This window comes from Grammomys surdaster, unplaced genomic scaffold (genome assembly GCF_004785775.1).
Source record: "Grammomys surdaster isolate TR1022 unplaced genomic scaffold, NIH_TR_1.0 194, whole genome shotgun sequence".
In the NCBI taxonomy this organism is placed as follows: Eukaryota; Metazoa; Chordata; class Mammalia; order Rodentia; family Muridae; genus Grammomys; species Grammomys surdaster.
The window spans coordinates 6,288,714-6,301,823 of record NW_021604639.1 but is presented as its reverse complement, the minus strand read 5'-3'; the positions used below and the strand labels follow the sequence as shown (position 1 = coordinate 6,301,823).

The following is a 13,110-nucleotide window of genomic DNA, read 5'->3' as shown; positions in this document are numbered from 1 at the left end:
AGCTACCCTGTCTACACTATCTACCCTGTGTTCACCAGCTACCCTGTATTCACCAGCTATGCTCACTCCATTTCACAATTTGTGTGTGTCCATCTGTACTTCATTTAAGCTGTATTACTGACCCTATTTTCACCAGCTATTTTAGTTTAAACAAATCAATATATTTCTTCTATTTCTAATCATTTAAAACAAAACAACAAAACCCCAGAAAACCTCAACATTTTGTTTTTCTGTAAACTAGTGGTCTTCAGAGGGTCTTTTGCCAATCCAAATAATAACAGACCATAAAGCCAGGCATGGAGATGTGTCCCTGTAACCTCAGGATGCATCAGGAGTTTGAGCTAAAGGACAGGTTAGACTGCAAAGCCTCCATAGCAAGGTTAAGGCTAGCCTAGGATACCAAGTGAGATTTTGCCTCAAAACAACATCAAAAAATCAATCAAATTATACAGACTGGCTCGGACTCTTCCTGGGTAATTACCCATGTGAGAAAAGAAAGTAATACAATGACTTCAAGGAGATGAAACAGGACAGAAACATTTTTATCATGATTTTGAAAATGGAAAATAAAAATCTAGCATTTAAGGACCTTCTTATTCAAAAGTGGATTTTTTTTTGTCCTTTTTCTGGAAAAATCCTAGCCAAGGGTCCTGCTGAGCCCTGTGCTTTCAGCTGGGGAGGATGGTGACTGTGTAGGAGACAGCTTGCTCTTACAGATATCCTTTCTCTGTCATACAATTAACTGAAGGACTAAGATGGAAAGAAACGTGGAGACTGTGATTAGAGAACAGAACAGAACAGAACCTCTGACAATTAACAAACGAGAATGTCAGGGAGGAAGATGAGTGAAGCATACTAATTCTGCCACATTGTCAGTCAAAAGCTTTGAAGAGCCACCTTAGAGATTATTTAAATTTATAAATAACTTAGAACAAGAAGTTTTAAAATTACCCTATAAAACACCACAGTGAAACACAAAAACAAGATGACAAACAAGCAACACAGAGGCTGAAAATGAGCATGCAATAGTGAGGGTGAGGGGTGGGGACAGGGGACGGAAGATGGGATTGGGGGGTTGTGGGATAGGATCAAATACAATGTAGGAGATCCACAATAAAAATACTTTAAACATTAGATGTAGAATATCCATACATTGTCTGATATGATATTGACAGACAATAAAAAACCCCAAACAACTAAAAACATAGGTGTGGGCACAACGAAGACTTGAAATAGAGCCATGCACACCGATCTCCCTAGAGTACACAGACACATGCTAAAGGGAAGCCACAAGAAGACTAAGCTGCTACTAGTCAGGTCTGCACAAACTAGAGATGCTATAGTCTTCTAAGGCAACAGAAGTGATCAAAATTTGATCTCTGATCAGTTAAAAATGTCAATTTCCAAAGATATAAGGAAAAGGTATTCAAAAAGCTTCCTCAGAAACACACCAACTCAAAAGGAACATGGTCAGAAGCTGATTTCTGCTGTACTTTTAGTGATCAATTCTCTTCTAGCCCATAATAATTAAAGGCAAAGGTACTAGTATATAATAATTTAAAAATCATACAAAACAACATAACAGTTAAAAAATAGTATATCAAAGGAAATATCATGCACAAATTTTAACAAAAGATATCTGAATACATAGTCTAACACTAAATCTGTTTGTGAATGTTAATACATTTATATAATTCAAATATCAAAAGCAAACACCATAACCAAGTGTTCAGTGAAAATTTAATATTGAGAATGTTAAATATAAAATTCATTTCATTCGGAGAACAAAAATAAATCAATTCATTAAGAATATAATTCAGGGGCTGGAGAGATGGCGCAGTGGTTAAGAGCTCAGGGTGCTTGCAGAGGGCCCCGTATGGTGGCTCACAACCACCTGCAACTATGGTTCCCAGGGATCTGAGTCCTTCCTGGCCACCATAGGCACCTGTGCTCTTGTACACATATGAGGTTTCAATGTCAGAAACAAAGCCACAAAGCATCTGAAGGGAAGTGCTGGAGACTTTTTTACACTAGTGTGAGAATACCTTTTAAGCATATAACAAAGCCAGAAGTGACACTACCAGGGGACAGATTTACACAAATCTGTCCCATTTCTACATGAGGTGGGGGAGCACAATAACTTAAGTTGAATGCAGCAGACAAGCTGGGAAGCAATACATATCCTATGAACCTCCAAGTTCTACTTAGTTCTAAGAACCCCAGCACACACATGCAGTCCTCCCTTTACAAAATGCTTGGGACCAGAAATCGTTCAGATTTGTCATTTTCCCATACTTTAAAATATTTGAACATACATGAGAGTCCTTGGGGGATGGAACCCAGACTCAACAGGAAACTTTTCTTTTACACATATATGATCTGAAGGTAATGTATACACTACTATTTGCAATTAGTGTACCTGTGTTCTGCATGGGGCCACCTCATGGGATCACATATGGAATTTTCCACTCATGTCATCATACTGGCAGTCAGAGAGTGTGAGACTGATTTAAAGAGGGTTTGATTTTACATGCTACATGCAGTTTGGCTAGTGTTTATGGTGCACACTGAGTAACTGCTGCCTTACTACCTAGGTTTGTCTTTTCTAAATTTGTCTGCCTGGGCTGTTTCATTTAGGACTTCTGTAAAATATACATCTCACATAGCAATAATGCCTTATTTTAGGTTTTTTTTCCAGGGAATTCTGGAACTATCCACTGCCCTGTAAGATGCTTAGAGACTGCTACTGGCTATATGCTGCCCACTAAGAAGAGCATCTTCCTCAGGACACTCCTTTTCTGGTCCGAGACAGCCAAGTTAAGAAGAACATTGTTGCATTTTATTATTTCTTGACACATTTGTATCCATGGACTTACACCATGAACATGGGTTTTCTGAAGGGCTGTGTCCTCAGACTGCTATGGAACATGGACTGAAACACCTCTGCATTTTACTCAGTAACTGTGGCATCTTTAGTTAGCATCTCCCTATGCTCACCTTTTCCCCACTATTCCATAAAAGCTAACTCAAGGACTGAGTCTCATTTCTCTTAAAAAGTAAGGGAAATGGCAAGAACTGGGCCAGAACACGAAGTTACTACGCAGAGGAGTGTGTTAGCTTGAGCATGTGCACCTGAAGGAAATCTGCTTCAAAGGAGCTTGATGAGCCAAGAAGACAGCTGATGCACAGGGAGGTGTCAGGGACAGTCTAGTCTTCTATTCTTCTATTGCAATTGACTCAGTATAAAAAAGTCATCAAACAGTGTACAAGTGTCTAGCTATTTAAAGAATATGTTCAGTTTCTTTGAACTCAGTACCTTTCTTCACCTTTCCCATTCATTTTCGTTCCTGCAATTCCCCCCCCCCCCATTGTCTGGAGCCCTAGGACACTGCTTACAACTGTGGCAATGCATTCAAACAAGCTGTAAAATGTTTAAGATGTTTCATCTCCCCTGAGCCAATTCTATGTGTGGAAGGCCCTCCACCGTAAGAAAAACAAACAAACATATACAGTTATTGTAACAGAAATGCTTACCACCTTTAGAAAAGTAAGAAATTGTAAGGACCATTTTCCCTGAGACTTATCATCTACCTATGAACCCAACAGTGATGCAAGCTCAAGAGCTGCATCACAGCTACATGAAGTATTGAGAACTGAGCGCAGAGATGAAAACAGTGCTTTCACCCAAGGGAGAAGGGCTGCCAGGAAGTGCAGCAGGTCTTTCTGCCCATCAAAACACTAATCCATGGACCATGGACACATGCTCTGTACTCCTTGTGAACAGCTCCACTCTGATTATAGTTTCTAAGGCTTGAGAATAGTCACCATTCTGCTGGCCACATAACGCTTTATTCCAAGTGTATGCTGGACAATCTGGATCAACACCTTAGCTCAATGTTCCCCCATGTCCAGCTGGTACAGGCTGCTGTCAGGTTGCTCAAAGAGTCTTGGAACCAACTCCCCCAAGTTGTCCTCTAACCTTCATATGACCTTCGGACGGCATGTGGATGCACATACGCTTGCATACACATACACAAAATAAGTATATTTTTTCACTTTTAAATTAAAATAGTCTTAAAATTATATAGTTTGAAATTTTTAATTTTAATCTCATTTATGAAAATGGTCACAGCAAAGTCATATACTTCATCTTGTCTACTGGTGAAAGAAATAAGTAAAGTAATTAGGCCTTCTGTTTAAATTATGTATAAATTTCTTCATGATATCATTTACTACATTTCCACTCACAATACCTAATAGAGTATATTTTGCACAAGAGGCAGGAATGTTCAGAATAAAGCATTAAGGGAACACAATCCCCATGCAACTGCAGCATTGTCTTCAGTTTGATAATTTGGCACAGAAAAGTATTCAGTGGAAAAGAGAGAACTAACTATAAATGATAATTAATGCTAAATTATCTGGATTTTTACATCAGACTGCAGTGGGTCAACACTGCTCCTGAGCTAGCCTGACCAGGAACAAAAAGACAAGACAGCAAGGGACAGGAGACGCAGAGACACCTTGTCCACTCTAACAGCCTTCACTGTCACTTAGTTCCCAAGCTGACTCTTACTTCCCACTTACTTCCTTTAAAAGTTTTGTTTTTACTAAGTGAATGTACAACACACACACACACACACATGCACACGCGTGCGCACACACACACTTTACTTGCATTTCCCCTATCCCAAATCCAAACCCCTATCATATACCCTTCCCACAAAGTCCCCAAGGTAAATCCTCTAACCCAGGTAAAGGAGTCCTCTAAAAGAGAATCTTAAACCCAGCTGAAAGGCAATAGCTCTAGGCCAGGTTGTTTGCATTTGTGGGCTTCAGGTAAAGAGTAGAACTGTTGCACAGTGTAGGTAACATCTTTTAATCTTTTTTCCTTTTCCTTTAGGAAATACTGCTGTCTTCACTACCACATGCTCAGTGTGGATATCTTGTTGACATGAACTAACTGATCTCAAACCATGCTGACCCCCCCCCCAATTTAACTATGAAAAAGAACATACAATTTAAACATTCCTTGTCAGAAATGCTGGTAGTTTCAAGTACTTTCCATCTGAGTATCTCTGCATAGTTTCCCAGCTGAGCATTCCTGATGCTTCACATCTGAAATGCAAACCCACTGAGTACCATTTTGAGGCTTGAGACAGAAGATCATCTTTAATATTCATTTTGAGACTAGGGATGCTCTGGGATGTTTGACCTAGAACGAGCAAGTTATCACCAGCCAGGAGAACAAGGTGCCAGCTGCCTTACAGTCATAAGGAGGGCAGGGAATGTTGCCTAACAATGAAACTTCCTATTCTCTACTGAGATACTGGGTGCAAAGGGTGTTGGAAGGTGATGACTTTCTCAATAAAAGACAACTAGTTAACTGCAAAGGTGGTAGGAGAATTTGTCTGGATCATCAAAGATCTCAGGTTTTCAGTTGCTAAAGACAAATCAGTGTGTAAAAAGAGTCTATACATCCTCAGTGTTTAGCAAAGGCCACTGAAGACTTTTGAGTATGTTGATCATTACCTCTGGGTATGTGAAGGCTGCATTGCTAATAAACCATCAACCATGCCATGATATGAGCTGCCATGAGTTTCAAATATTTTACTGCAGATTCCTTCCTTCCCTTCTTCCCCTCCCTCTCAGTCCTTCCACCCCATTCTCTCCCTTCCTATTCACTCCTCCTCTGGTTCCCTTCAGAAAAGGCTAGGCTTCCCAGGGATATCAACCAAACATGGCATATCAAGTTACAATAAGATTAGACACTTCCCCCTATATTAAGGATGGACAAGGCAACCCAGTAGGAGGACAAGGGTCCAAAAAGTAGCCCAAAGCATAAGCCATAGACCTTGCTCCTTCTGTTAGGAGTCTCACAAAAATACCAAGCTATGCAACTATAACATGTATACAGAAGGCCTAGGTGAGACCTATGCATGCAGGCTCCCTGGTTGTTGGTTCAGTCTCAGTGAGCCCCTGTGGGCTAAGGTAAATTGATTTTGTGGGGTTTCTTATAGTATTCTTGACTCATCTATCTCCCACAATCCTTCTTCCCCATCTTCAGCAGTTGACAGGTTTTTTTTTTAAACAAGAGTTTTGTTTCATTTTTTTTGTTTGTTTATAGTTGTGTCTAGATTCTAAAGTAGGAAAGAGTTACAGAAAGAAATAAAACTAGAAAGCTCTTGAATGGCTACAGAGAACAGATGGACTAATGACAGCTGTGAGAGGTACAGCTGTTATGGTAGTAACGCAAACTGTAGAGAGTATTCTTGTAGATATCTTGAGAAAAAGGAATTATCAGCTGAAGAGCTAGCTTAATGGTTACAAGCATGCAATGTTCTTTCAGAGGACCTGAGTTCGAATGCCAGCACACACACTAGGTGCATATCAACTGCCTAGACTCCAGTTCCAAAGGGTCTGATGTCCTCTTCTGGCCTCTGTAGACATCTACACTCATGCACAAACCCATGCATATACTCATAATTAAACATAAATCTTTTGTAAGACAGGAAAAGGAAGTATATTTTCTTATTTATATATTTCTTATTTGTTTGTTATTTTGAGACAGAATCTCACTCTTTGGCCTAGGCTGACCTCAAACTCAAGGTAATTCATCTGCATCAGTCTCTTGAATACTGAGATTACAGTACTGAATTGTCATTCTTGGTGAATAAAAGAAATTCTTGTATATTTCAAGAGCATAAAATGCCAACAAAAAGATTAGATCCAATCACTCTAATAAAGAACTATATGAGGCAGCTCAGCAGTGTGGTATACACCTTTCATTCGAGAGCTTAGGAGGCAGAAGCACGTGAATCTCTGTAAGTTTAAAGCCATCTTGGTAAAAAGTTGAACAAATGATAGAAGGAAATAAAAACTAGAAAAGGCCGTCTACACTGTGGAGACATTAGCAACACCAATGGAGAGAACACCCAGACTTCTGCTTTGAGCCCAACAGCTGGAACAATGTTACCACCATGTTTTATGATCCTAAGCCTCACTGTATTCATCAGCAATCATGGCGTGTGTGTGTGTGTGTGTGTGTGTGTGTATGACACCAAGCCCAGAGTTGTGAAAATTAAATGCCACCAAATAATGTCCATTACAACAGCCCTCCTTGAAATTACTTCCTCAGTTAATGCAACTAAACAGTTGCTAGTATTCTGTGAGTGCACATGCATGTACATCTGCATGTGTGTGTGTGCACATGCAGTGCAGGAGATAGAACCCAGGGCTTCGTCATACTAGGCAACCGTTCTACCACTGAGCTCCAGCCCAAATACTCATTACTACTGTCGCAACTGCTGTACTCCCTACTCACATCGGTAAGTGTGAGTGACGTCATCTATTTAAGATACCCGCAGTCAGCAAATACTTGTAAAAGTTTCTAAGAAACTTTAAGAAGTGATAAAAATGAACTTAGGCACATGACCATGAAAACAGAGAGAAGGGGCAGGGTTGGCTATACCAAAACCAGGATCTTGAAGACTGTGTGGTGGGTTTTAAAAGGATGCATCTGATGGCTTTGATCATGAATGGGGGGGGGTAATACAAAATACAGAATCTGAGATGTTATCACACACCTGAGAACAGCCTTTTGGGTGAAACACCAGGGGGGAAGAGGCTACACACAAAAGCAGACATAGGTACTATGGGAATCAAGAGGAGTCTAAGAATACAGTCACATGTGAAGATCAGAGAAGCGTGGGGCTAAGGAAAAGAACAGAAAGGAAGGCCTGAGAACATCAGCCTAGGCATGTGAGCTGGCCAGGCCTACAGAGACCCTGGGCTCTTAGAGTGCAGTAGGAACGGGGCAGCAGGGGGTGAGGCAGGGAGCCATGCAGACAAAGCCTGTGACAGTGGAGCCACAGGGTAAGGTGCGCTGCATGTGGACTCCATGAGCCACAAGAGAAAGGTCAGCAAGAATAAGGCACATTGATGGTCAGTGCCACTTCAGAAAGGTGTCACTAGCACTAACCAGTGACAGCAAAGGGCAGAGATGGGCAGGAGGAGTGCAGCATAGGCAGGAAAAAGGAAAGCAACTGCAGAGTAGTGTGTCAGAAAGCAGACCTCAGCTACAGGGAACCATTTAACGTAGCTTGAAAGGAGACAATAAGTGTGCTTTATTTTAATCCTGTCTGTACTTTAAAGCCCCTGCTACATATTCTTCTCTAGCTACTAGTTAAATAACTCAGTACAGACATTAAACACACGCCTAACCTGACCCTTTCTGCCATCTCCCTTCAAATACTACAAGCACTTCCCATGATCCAGACAATCCATGACTCTCCTTCCTCCAGGGCTTCCAAACTGTCTGCAACTTTCCCTCAAATGAAGTCTTCAGTATAATAGACCACTACCCTCTAATCCATGGGAGCAAGCTGAACTCTTCTACACCCATCACCATACTGTGTGATACTGCTGCTTTATCCCTTAGTGGTTAATTGTGCTCTCAGGTGCCTTGTCTTTAAATTCACAGACATGCAAAGAAATGTCAAACTCATGCAAACAGACAAGCTTCTAAGGCAAGAGGAGTGCCCTAAAATCTGCCCTCTGAAAGAAGCAACTGTGACCGCAGAACTGAGAATCAGCCTGTGACTGCTGTTAGCCTGACTGACGTTAGGCCATAATTGTAACAGTGACAAAGTGTGTCTACAAGTCTCTCAGAAACAAAGATCTGTAAAACTGGAATGGGGATGCAGAAGTGACAGTGAGGACTCCTGAGACCCATGAGCAGGACAGTGAGGGTAGACAGCAGCTGCTACAGCTAACATACCTACAGGCTTACTTAGGCAATGGTCATTCTCCTCCTCTCTGATAATCCTGAGGGTGTTAGAATCTCAAAAAGAGACATGTGGCAAGATTTCACATACAAAATGGGTGTCACAGAATTCTATTAAGTGAACAATATGAGTCTACTTTACCTCCACAGGAAGCCTAGGCACAAAGAGGACTTACAGTCCAGGTCTAGGTATGTCTGTGGTAACTCTAAGTCCAGGGAAACTCAGAAATGTAAGCACCAAATATGTCACAAGGTTTCAGCGGTTACTTTCTAACTAGGATTTGACCTTAAAGTAAGCAATCCGTATAATCAACCGTGAACTCGAGAGGGACAAGGTTATCAATCCAAACAGTCCTAGAAATACAGAGCCAAGTGCTCAGGGCAGGGAAGAAATCTTTATAATAAAATAATGATCCATATAAATGTTATGATAATTAAACATCAGTTCCTACAAATGCAAAATGGCTTTATTGACAGGTCAAATTTTACTTGAGGTTATACTTTAAGGGTCTCTATTGAGAAGCCCCTTTCCATTTCTTAGGCAGATACTGTCCTTCTAAGCAGGTGAGGACAAGCTTCCGAGAGTTACAACCACATTTGACACTGCCTGCTATGAAGGACTCACTGACAGGATGTCTCAAAGAACACAGGAGGGGGACTAGAGGGATGGCTCAGTGGTTAATAGCTCTTGTAAGGTACATGGGTTTAGGTCTCAGCGTGTACAGGCCAATTTAACTATTCAGGGAATCTGAGCCCTCTCCTGACCTCCACAGGGACCAGGCATACACACACTGTACATGCATACCACAGGCAAAAACTCACATAAACAAATAAAGATAAATCTTTTTTTTTTTAAAGTACATGATATAAGCCAATAGCTTCTCAGTACAAAGCCCAGGGCAAGCTCAGAAGAACAGTGACAACCAGGTGGAGTTGCATGCTCTCACAGGAATGGAGAATTACATGCACTGGAGCTGCTCAGATCCCATAGCTAAAGCTCCCTTCCAGTAAAAAGCTGCACGTCTGGTGGAATGCTGAGAGTTAAAACACCAACACGCATGGAGTCAGGGAAGAAGACTGCTGCATGATGGGGTAGTTTGTGCTGTGTGGCAAGAGGTAAACCTAAGGAAACATATGGCCACATTGCTGCCAATTAAAAAGTCACAGAAAGGAATTTTAGACATATAAATCTAATGCAAATTCAAGAAGTGACTTCAAATCCAGAAGAAGTGCTGTGACTGAAGAGGTGAACACACTCAGGATCTGCCTGAAAATCAGGAAAACCGGAGTCTACTATTTCAAATGCAAGGTTAAGACAAGAAGTCCAGGAGCTAGTCGGAAGTAAATAAACCTCAAACGTGGGATCAAACTTAGCCAATGAAGAAAAGCACTTCAGAGGTACTCCCCAAGTGAGGATGCTTTGACCCCACTTGGAAGGGAGAGGAAAGCAATGGGGGGGGGAAGGGGGGGACTTGGGTGTGAGAGTGGAGGGGAAGGGAAAAAAGGGAACATGATCAGGTATTGGGGGGAACAGAAGAAAAGCCCTGAGGGTCAGCAGAATGAATGCAAACAGGCAACCTAGGGAGGTGGGAGGTAGGGGGACCCTCCAGACTGTACCAGAGATCTGGGAAGTGAGAGACTCTCAGGGCTCAAAGGAAGAGGCCTTAGATGAAATTCCCAACAGTGGGAAGATGGAACTTGTAGAGTCCATCTCCAATAGAAAGACAGGGCATCAAGTGGAGGGATGGGGTTACCATCCCACAGTCAAAATCTCTGACCCAGAATTGTTTCTGTCTGAAAGAACTGCAGGGACAAAAATGGAGACGAGACTGAGGGAAAGCAGGACCAGTGACCAGCCCAAATTGGGACCCATCTCAAGGGGAGGTTCCAAGGCCTGACACTATTACTGACACTATGGTGTGCTTACAGACAGAAGCCCATCATGACTGCCCTCAGAGAGACTCAACAAGCAGCTGAAAGACCCAGACACAGACACTTACATCCAACCAATAAAAGTCAGAGGACCCCTGTGGTTGAATTAGGGAAAGGCTGGAAGAGGTTGAGGAGGAGGGTGACCCCATAGGAAGACCAGCAGTCTCAACTAACCTGGACCCCTGAGATCTCTCAGACACTGAGCCAGGCCTGACACCAATATAGCAGAGGACTGCCTGGTCTGGCCTCAGTGAGAGAAGATGCACCTAACCCTAGAGAGACTTGAGGCTTCAGGGAGTGGAGAGGTCTGGTAGGGTGAGGGGTGATGGGGACATTCTGAAGTTGGGGGAGGAGGAATGGGTTAAGGAACAGTCAAAGGGCAGACTGGGAGGGAGATAATGACTGGACTGCAAAAAATAAAGATTAAAGATAATAAAATAGAAGAACAGGAGGAAGAGAAAGAGAAGAAGGGGGAGAAGAAGGAGAAGAAGGAGAGGAAGAAGAAGAAGAGGACGAGGAAGAGGAAGAGGAAGAAGAAGAGGAAGAGGAAGAAGAAGGGCCCTCATTCAAGGATTAGCATTGCAAAGAGAAGTCAAAACAAAACAAGACCAAGAATGAGAACCCAAGAGTGAGGTCTGAGCCTGAAGGCATGCACAGTGCAGGAACACAGAGCAGACCACACCGCTGATGAACAAAGTTGCAAAGCAGAGAAATATCAAAGCTAAAATATAAAGAACAGAAAAATCATAGATATAGTACAGGAAAACAAAATTCAGCATACTAAATAAGATAAGCAATGACATGTGTTCCTGTGTGTGTGGAAGTATATGATACATGATATGGATGGAAATATGTCAAACATACTTGGTGCATAAATTCCAGTGGCACTTAGGAAATCACACTTGCGTTATCAGAGCACAGTGATGGAATCTACATGTATAGGGCAGAAGAGCTGCAGAACAGACAACACAGTTTCCTCAGTAAAACACCCAAAGGAGACAACAGTAAGGAGGCAGCTGTGGAATTTATAGATTAAAATAATAAAAATAAGATACAGGCAGAACCACACCATTACGTAGAGTTAGACAAGATACTTAAAGATATACTAGGCTATAAGCTAGTAACGTCAAAGGCCAAAACACTTAATGCATGACTTTTACTTAATTTTTAACAATGGGGCTGCTCACCAGTCAGCAGAGATAGCAAGCAAGGTCTTAACAAGAACTCACCTAGGAGCTTGAGTAACTGAAGGTAGTTTTAAAGTTGAAAAGATTCCTGTACGTTCTGACATGAATGAAGAGGAGCATCTTGACTCCTGACCTCCTAACAGTGCAGAGCAGGGAGCCCAGATCTCAGAGCAATACTTTTTATCACCACCTGTGCTGCTTCCTATCCAACCTCAGGCAGGGGGACATCAAGGGAACTGCATCAGCCAAGAGGCAAGGCACTAGGTCGGGCATTTCCTAAGACAGTCCTCTGCTTCCATGAATTTTTAAGAGGAGACTTACAAATTCATGACCATCTGGTAGGTCAACAAGTTTATCTGTACTTATGAAGTATAGAGCTTAAGAAAAACAAAAAGAAAATATGGCTTGGGAAGTTATATTGATGAGGAAAGAAGAAAAGTCAAATCTCATAATGATCCATGTCCAAAAGGAGACATGTACGGTCCCAATAACTGCCTCTGTGGTGTTCACTAGTTTCACCTATGCCAAAGGTGCATGTGTAGGTGTGAAGTAGCCAACAGATACACACACAATTGCTACAGGCGTTAGCCCTCTTCCTCCTACATCAGCGGGTCACCCAGCCTAACAGCAGCACTCCTGAGACTCCTGGGGTGCTTGACAGGTCCCCTGAGCTGCTGCTCGAGAAAGACCACAAAGGAAAAGAGAAGTAACCATCTGAGAAACTGAAACTGTTCAAATGTACACACTTAAAAATGCTTTAAAATTTTGATACAAATAGCAATATCTTATTTTTTTAATTTCAATTTCTGCTATAAAAATTTCAGCTATGGCTTTTATAAATCTCAAGGACACTGTTCAAATGTACATGCTTAAAAATGCTTTAAAATTTTGATACAAATAGCAATATCTTATTTTTTTAATTTCAATTTCTGCTATAAAAATTTCAGCTATGGCTTTTATAAATCTCAAGGACATACTTTGTATCTTTTACTCTTTGAGATTTATTTTTAGCCCAGTGAAGGGAACTAAACCTAGGATCTCATCTGTGAAATGTATATGCTTTACCATTGACCCATGTTACATCCCCAGCCTGGGGTTTTTGAAAACTATCTGTATTAGTATCACCCCCTATTCTGTACTTAATTGTCATGTCTCATAATGCTTGCTTTTTAAAAATAAAATAAGCATTAAGTAATAGTTAAAGCA

At 41.5% G+C, this 13,110-nt stretch overlaps 1 protein-coding gene across 10 annotated transcripts in view; it reads right to left on the bottom strand.

Moving 5' to 3' along the window:
• Window positions 1-13,110, bottom strand: part of Zmynd11 (zinc finger MYND-type containing 11) — an 85,626-nt gene that overhangs the window by 36,831 nt on the left and 35,685 nt on the right. The window lies entirely within an intron of this gene.